The sequence below is a fragment of the Limanda limanda genome, chromosome 5 (genome assembly GCF_963576545.1).
Source record: "Limanda limanda chromosome 5, fLimLim1.1, whole genome shotgun sequence".
Classification (NCBI taxonomy): Eukaryota; Metazoa; Chordata; class Actinopteri; order Pleuronectiformes; family Pleuronectidae; genus Limanda; species Limanda limanda.
In genome coordinates this window covers 16,737,546-16,746,622 of record NC_083640.1, presented here as the reverse complement: position 1 = coordinate 16,746,622, position 9,077 = coordinate 16,737,546, and positions in this window count along the sequence as shown.

The following is a 9,077-nucleotide window of genomic DNA, read 5'->3' as shown; positions in this document are numbered from 1 at the left end:
TGAAGACAAAACGAATACTAAGGACACAAGCCGAACATTTACAGTAGGAGTTCTTTCCTCAGAGATTTTTTATGAAAACTTTATCTGAAGCTTATGACCTTCATTATTTCCTCCTAAATGTTCGACATGTGCACGTTGGGTCCGGCGTTCATTGGAGTGCATTGTGAGGAAATTACAATCTTTGAGTCTGAGTTTGTCATGCAGTGGCACATAATAAATTACATATTTCAGAAGCAGCATGAGAAAGTGCTCGACCGCCCTAATAGCTTTCCATTTGCAATATTATTTCCTCGATTATGTTAGTGTTCCACTTCTGTCTCAGTCTGGAGCTGTAGCAGGGGATAAAAATACGATTTTTCATTCCCCCCGTAGGTTTGGATGTACCTTTCGAAATTGCAGATAGCAGGCGAGTGGAGGCTGACACTGAGACAGAAGGGACAGAGCGCACACATGGGAGAGAGAGCACTGTGCTAATTTCTCTAATGCTCTTATACAGCTGCACTGTACCTCTTTGGTCATTCCAAATATCAACGTAAAAAGTACATGAGCAATCCTAATACTCCTGCTGCAGCAGCTGTAATTTTCTTTGCCCTATTATATTTAGTAATGAAAAATCCACTTAGACAGCTCAACCTCTCTTTTAGGCCTCCATCAAAATGAGCAAATGGTTTCTCTTCATGGCAAAAACATACCTCTTTGTGTGTGTGTCTGTGTGCGCTCCTGTGCGCTTGCCGAGGCTTGAGAATGTGAGTCATTAAAGGAATAGAAAATTATGAGGAAATTGGACTTAGGTAACAATAAAGTACTTTCATACTTTGTTTTGGTTCATCTGGATGGATGGGGGCATGATTATTGTGGTCTGAAAAGCAATGAAGACAGGACCCATTTTGCACTCATGAAGGTTTTCAATCTCAACTGACAAAAGTTTTTGAGGCATGGGTACCGTATGTTATAGACCATTAACATGTCAACATATAAATTTACAATAGGTAATGTGGCTCTCTCTGAGGTTTCTACGTATTTTTACTTGTTAAAAGGGTTTTTAGTAGTTTCTCCTTACTCTTGTTGAGGGTTAAGGACAGAGGATGTCTCGCCATGTTAAAGCCCTATGAGACGAATTGTGATTTGTGAATATGGGCTATACAAATAAAATTTGATTGATTGATTGATTGATAAATAGGTAAGGCAGATGTAAGATTCATTATTTGAATATTGTTATGATAACATTATCAGCATAACCTCAAAACCAGTTGGTTTTGTGGAATTATAATCATGTGGCCATGTTTTTATTATATGTTATAAAAACTGCTGACATAAAGTAGTAAAAGCAATGTAATGCAAAGTTAAAGTAAAGACCACTTGCACACAAACACACACACACACACACACACACATACACAAGAAAAAGGTACAAAATTATTGTCCAAAGAGAAACAAAGTGAACAAAACCATTGTAAAAGCTTTCATTATTTTTGCTCAAGATATAGAACATAAGTATTTGCAAAATCATCTACTAAATGTACAAAAGTAAAAGTTCTCATTATGCAGAATTATTATTATTATAACATAATTGAATTATAACTTCCGATGAATTATGTATAGGCATCACTCTTGTTACTGCTGGGCAGGTTCATCTACAATAACTAATCAATATGCCAATTAGGTTTTTATTAATAGTTTGAATATGCAATAGTGACTAACCAAAATAAATAAATGTTGTAGAGCAAAAGTATAAATGAATGGACTGCATTAAGGAATACAGGTAGCGTAAAATAAATAATACTCAAAGTACCCTGAATATGTATGAGGAAATATATTACTATTATATTATATTACTTCCTGCCTCTGCAGATTTAATGGATCTTCCTGTCTGAGCTAAGAGTAGTTGTTGAGCGAGTTGATTACAGACATGACAGCTCCCCAAAAGTATAAGAGTCCTGATTACTACCTGGTGGTTGGCTGCAGTACAGATCATAAATCATGCATCCTCCTTGTTACTTGATGGGAAACGGTCAAAATACACATTAATTTGAATTTGAAGTGGTTCTTATCACACTGACGAATGTGTAAGTGTTAGTTTTCTGGAAAGTTTGGTTTTAATTACCTAAAGACCAACTCATGACTGGTTGAACATGTTTGTAGACAGGACCTTGCTACCGCAGCCCCATTCCCTGATCGCTACTATACGCAGAAGATGGCAGCGTTCGTATCCATGATATTTTGATCACATTTCCACGTTACATTTCTTGTGTACAATTGTAAAACACAAACAATAGACCTTTGTAATAAGTTAAGGGTGATGGATTTTCAGACATATTCATTGGACATTAGACATTAGACATACAAATAAAACATATTTGGGATGCAATATTCTGTACCCGTCGATATAATGTTGAACACAATTACTCCTCCTGTGATGGAAAATCCAGAAATAAAGCTATGAATATGAAGTGTGAGATATAAAAAAGACCATAATGATGAAATCTTGCAATTAAGGAGAATCAATTAATCTTGTGTCTGACCTCCTGCTGATGACTCAGGTCAGGTGAATGATGATTAACTCGACTTAATGGGAGAGCCTATTAATGCTCGGGGAGGTAACTCTGAAAGAGTGCAGACAAACGATTGACAGGCCCACAATACATCTGGCCTCTCTCTTCATCCTACTCTAAGTCGCTGGCAAGTCATTACTACCATTTGAATACAAGCAGAATGTACTTGAGAAGCAGGACTTGAAGGAAAAGTAGCATATAAAGAGATGAATGAGTGATTTTGCTGTGACAAGGAAGAGAATGGTTCACCCCCCCCCTACTCGGCCTTTCTTTCTCCACACAGATGAGGCGGTGTGACAATCTGGCCATTAGGAAGGTAATTTGACAAGCTGTGCAGAGTGCTTTAGCTGCTCCTTTACACCTCTTGAACATCACGGTGCCTTGTTCTGTTCCCCTGCTTAATATTAAGAGAATACGCGGGCTGGAGACGGGCACGGAGGACTTAAAATGACTGTCAGTGTATCAAACGCATGTTCTGGTCAGGTCAACGTGGCTCCTTGAACTCAGGGACACACGCATTGCACAACATTGAGTCGGTCAATCAGACGTCAACCCCCACGCTGTCCCTGTGAATGGTTGAGATTCTATACAGGAAGAAAGGTTAGTGTTTCACTGAGAGGTTTGTTTGTTTGAGGATGAACATTAACCCTCACAACAACAGACACATCACAACCTAAACTTAACTCTGACCAGAACCCTTAAACCCAGTCAGGCCCTTGGAGGCATCAGAAAGTGAGGACTGGCCAACATCTCTCTTTATTTGACCAAGCCTAGGTTTGCACAGCCAAAGACACACACAACTTTCCTATCATATTATATCATGTATCATTGACATACTTCCCATTCATTGATATAATGCAATAAATGCCTTACTCCAATATACCTTAACACAAAGTCTTAACCCTGAAGCCGGCCTCAGAAAGTGGGGAATCACAAACATCTCCAATGGTCGGAAACTCAAACTGGTCCTTATGTGCAGCCACACTGATGTACACATACACACACAACTTAATAAGCTGTTGCATTTAGGGAGGAGCAGGGTCATGTTGCCTGTAAAAAAATTATACCAACAATCAAAATTAGTCATTCATTTATGCACACTCACACACACACGACAAACAAGTCCTGGATGTCCATGGGGACATTATCATGTCTTATTAATGGACCTGATCAGAAATGGTCCAGCTGGCTACTGACTGTTGCTGCTCCATTAGAATGCATTATCACACTCTTGCAAATGTCTTACCCTCGAACCATGTTTGTTTTTCTATTGACACCAGCGCTGACTAATTGTATTTGATTGAGTTCCCCATAATGTCAACATATTTAAATCTTGTATCTAGTGAATCATTTATTCAGGTTCAAAACGACCAACAATGGTTAAGCATTTTTATTCCTTCGGCTCCTGTTTACTTTAAATCAGCTCGAAACCTACCAGTTTCTGCCTGGTAGGTTTAAACACATGTTCAGCGTCGGTTTGTACCAGCTTGGACTAAAATATAAACATCATGCATCATCGCTGTCTGTTGTAGTAGATTAATACTCTGCAAATCACTGATTACTAAACACAGATGTAACTTTACAGTCTCTACATTTAATTTGCTGCTCTCTCATCACCGTCAACCCCCCAATGATGCATTTCATGATGAATCCCTCGGCTTTCATGCTACTCAATTCAATCATCTGTTACTGAAGAAAAGCAAGATGCCTCTCAGTCTGAAATCCAATTTGATGAGCCTAAAAGTGGATGAGTGAAAGGGGAATGTGGAGCAGAATGAAGAATGGGAAGGAGGAAATTAGAAAGGATGCAACATGGATGAACGAAGGAGGCGAGGGGGAAGTTGAGGGTGTGGACAGAGCTGAGAAGAGGCAGCACGACACAGGAGGACGGGAAATTTGTGAGACAAACAACTACTGTTTGTATTGTATGTCTTATGTCTAGAGCTGAATATCTTCTAACCATTTCCTGTTATTAACTGTATGTATTTGCTTTAAAACTGTTTGTCTAACTCTAACACCATTTACTGTATTGAATAAACCGGACGATGTTCCCAGGGGACTGTTTCACAAACTTAGACTTATTTATTATTTCCTTGTCGCGATCAAATTAATTTAACTTTCTCACATTATCAGGTTAGCTCTTCACTATTTTAGGAAAAACCTTGCAACAACTTTAAACAACCTAAGATTTTTTTTTAAAGAGATTAAAGCAATCAAAAAATGTATAAATACAATTGGTAACTTAACATCTCAGCAAAGCACCGGTTCAGCGCGTCCACCAGGTTCCCAATGGCTTCATTGCACCAATTAAAACTGACAATGTCATCACTGCTGCGTATTTTTAAGCACTAAAAAAACTTGCCGTGCACATTGTCAGCAAACCAGAGGTCATGAGGAATGTTAATTTGGTGGCTCTGTTCAACAGGTGTGAGCATGAAGAGATGGCTCTTAGTTAGGAGAAATTATCCAAAATCATTAGATGAGAGGAGGAATTACTAAAACTATTTTATCAGAAAGCATCACAATTAGTGGGTGATTTGTAGGGGAATGGGGGGGGGGGGGGGGGTACCATCTGCTTTAAACCAAAATGAATCCTCCTTAATAACCTGTCAATTCTCCCAGAGTGCTATGTGTGCAGATGGAGACTGTGTGTGTGCAGGTGAGCATCCTACAGTGCTGCTAACTAAATGCATGATCCACAGAATATTTTAAAAAGTTAAAATCCAAAGGCATCGAAAAGAACAGGAGGACGGTGCTCTGTGTGTCTCTGTCTCTCCCACACAAACACACTGGCCGTCTGTCATGGTCCGATATTCATTTATTAATTAAAGATATTTTACAATTAACAAATTGTCTGTTGCTCAAATTTCCCCACTGTGGGACTAATAAAGGATTCTATCTATCTATCTATCTGTCTGTTGCTTTGGTTGTCTTTTGTCAGTAAGGTTAAAAAAATTACTGACTGGATTTTGCTGACAACCTGTTGGGATTTTGATCCTGATGGAAAAATAAATTTGGCATTTTGAGGAAGCACTCTCTACGTGTGTGTGCTGTGGATCCAAATGAAAATCTGGAACTAGCAGATTGTGGTTTCAGAAGGCGACTGACGGGGCTTGGCTTGGATGCATGTGCTCTGCTGACTTCCACTCTCGTTTGCTTGTGGCCATTTGAATGCGTATCGTCTTAAGATGCGGCGCACTGAGCTCTCAGGGCCACCGTAACTCCTTCAAAATAGCTTTCTCGTTCACTGAAGCTCATCTAACAGTTTTATATTTAGATTTCCATATGCACTCAATAATTGGGCATTCAGTCGGTACTCGGTGGAGCTCATATACAGATGCAATGTAATGAAACCTGTTCTGGCCCTTGAAACAGGCCTGATGCACAGTTTGATTTACAGAGGCGACCCCACCCCCCCTCCCTTGTCGCAAGAAGGTCCTAATGCACACTCAAGGACCATCCACGCGCTCTCTGCTGCCTCAGTCACCATGGAGATTTGTCTAATTCAGCAAATGATAGGGTTGAATAAGTACACACATTCAGTCGAGCATCAACAGCAGCAGAACATGTAAACACTTGGATGCCTGGAACAACGGACGGCATGAAATAAAAAGAGCTGACATGGTGCTTTGATATGCTTTTAAAATCCACATCCTTTCCCTACACTCGAAAAAATGGGATAAAAAAATATATCTTTTTGTGGCTGTGCCTGGAGGGGCACTAAATGGGATCTGAATTGAAGCAAAGATGGACAGAAGGTCTGAGGGAGGGATGGCACATATGTAAAGCTGGAATAGAATTAAAGAATTAAGAAACACTTGATATTCTTTGGGCCCCCGAGGCCATTAGGGGAGCGGCATGCTCTCCAAATTAGAGTAATGAGGAGTTTGGTACCCAGCTAGCTGCGTGAAAAAAGGACAGAAAGAAAGAAAGAAGGGAGGGAGCGAGGGAGGGGTGTGGGATCAAGACAGAAAACACGTGGTTCTATGAGAGAGAGCAAAAAATCGCCAACTTTCAACAGCAAGTATCTAATTGCTTCTACAGGTTCAGGAGCAGTTGTCGGATGTGATTGTGTGCAGAATACATTTGGAACACTCAAGACACTGGGGGGGTAAACAAAGCGGTGAGAAGAAGAAGTGAGGAGGAAGTGATGAGAGAAAGACAGAATGAGAGAGAGAGAGAGAGAGAGAGAGAGAGAGAGAGAGAGAGAGAGAGAGAGAGAGAGAGAGAGAGAGAGAGAGAGACCTGTGAATCACACTCTCCCGCTCTCATCCCAGCATGTGTCCATCTATGTCCAAGCCAGACCCCCTGCCTGGGCTCCTGGGAATCTTTGTGTGTGTGTGTGTGTGTGCGTGTCTCTGAGTCTCTCTGTGTGCGTGTGTTTGTGTGTGTGTGTGTGTGTGTGTGTGTGTGTGTGTGGTGCAGGTATTTCACATATTGTGGGGACCTAAATCTGTTTGACTTTACAGGGACTCGTCGTCCTTATGGGGACAACAACCCCAAGTCCCCCTAAACCTAAAAAATGTTTTTAAAGGTGAAGACATGCTTTAGGGTTGGGTTTAGTTTAAGTTATGTTTTGGTTTGGTTATGTTTAGTTTAACACTAAGGTGAGGGTTAGATTGAGGTTAAGGTTAGGCTTAGGATAAGGATAAGGATAAGAATTACAATTACGATTAGGGTTAGGGTTAGGGTTAGTAATAACTTTGGTTAGAGTGAGAGTAAGTCTACAGGACATTAATGTAAATCACTGTAATGTCCCCTGAAGTCATGGAGACCTGACTTGTTTTTTTGTGTGTGAAAGATTGACAGAGAAAGAGTGTGCACCGGTCAACAATCGTGTGTTTCAGTGTGTGTGTGCTTTTCTTGTGCACACCTGAGTGTGTGTGTGTGTGTGTGCGCGCGTGCGTGCGTGTGTGTATGGGTGTGTGAGAGAGAGAGCTCTCCCAGCAGGGGGGAAAGATCATGGGATGAAGGACACATGCAGCTAAACACAAATGTAGTCATAAAAGAGTGGCTCGACCAAAGCGTTTTCTAAGAAGCTGACACAAACAAGCGTTTCTGAGCGGCTGCATTATTTCCCAGAACAAACAGGGCAGAAGACACACTCTTGATTTTTGAATTGCCTACACTGCTGAATGCACTTGATCCGAACGGTGAAATGGGCTCCATCCCCCCCCCCCCCCCCTCTCTCAGAGCTGAGAGAGATTTTCTTTAAAGTCCAAACAGTTAGTTAGAATACATGGCTGGTCTAATTCAAAGGAGAGCTGTCTGAGAGAAACAGTGTAGCTCATAGCTCATATGAGGGGGGGGGGGTGCAGTACATATACACAGACTCTATATACTCATTGCAAATTCTAAATCACAATATACTGATTCAGTTATAAACAGGACCTAGAGAAATAACAAGAAACAAAAATCTTTCTTTTTAAGATTTCGATGTGAAGATTGATCCCACTCTCAGGTCTGTGTGAAAAAATATGAAGCTATCAAACTGACCTGATAAAGAAAGAAACAAGTAGTCTTGCTCTTTGCAGTGAAAACATAAACACATCAACGCCAATCATTTACACATCATATGTTGTTTTTAATCTGTACAAAAACTGAAGAGCAAAAACAAAAATCAGCCACGGGGTCTCATGCTCGGAAACCAGTGGTCAAAAACTGTAGATAAAGCTGGACGACATGACAGCTACAAAAAGAGGTGAAGTGTTTTGATCGCCCCCTGGTGGCTGACTGCTATAGATCATAAACCTTGCCTTCACCTTGAAAATGGATGGGCAGTAACATTTTCTTAAAGGGGTTTCTGTCACCATAGTTAGTTCTTTTTACACTGATGTTTGTTCAAGTGTTATCTTTTTGTGTTTAAGTTTGGTTTTAATTTGTGGGGAGAAACATCATGATTGACAGCTGAGACTGACTCAGCATAGGTCAAGTGTGTGTCTTGGGGGGACATCGTTACCGTGGCTCCATCCACTGATGGATAATGCTCCAAATGGCGTCATTAGTGCAAAATGGCAGCGTTCGTCTGTCTTTATATACGGTCTGCTCTCCCAGCAGGTCAGGAGCCATAGACGATTGCCTATAAAGAAATAGTCCAGGTCATAACTGGTCATGAATTGCCTTAATTGTCTTTTTTATACATTTAACACTCTGCGAGAAAAAGCTTATATATCAACAATTTGTTTTGGTCGGTTCCTTTGAATAAGATATTTTGAATTGCATCATCACCATGAGTTAAGATTTGTTTCCAAGTCAGTAGGAAGCATTGGGCTTATAAAGCGGGGACCAGGGCAAAGTAGGTAACTCAAACATCTCAGGTATCGGTCCTGTCCAAGTTATTTTGGGAATCTTGGAGTCGACATGTAGCATCTTAATTTCCCCGGATGCTCCACTTTACTCCCCCAGTCTGAAGACCAACATTAGGTAAATTAGAAACAAATTACAGGTAGGTGTGAATGTGACAATGTGAATGTGTGAAAGGACTAAGGCCAAAACAATACATAAAAAATAGACCATATTACAAAA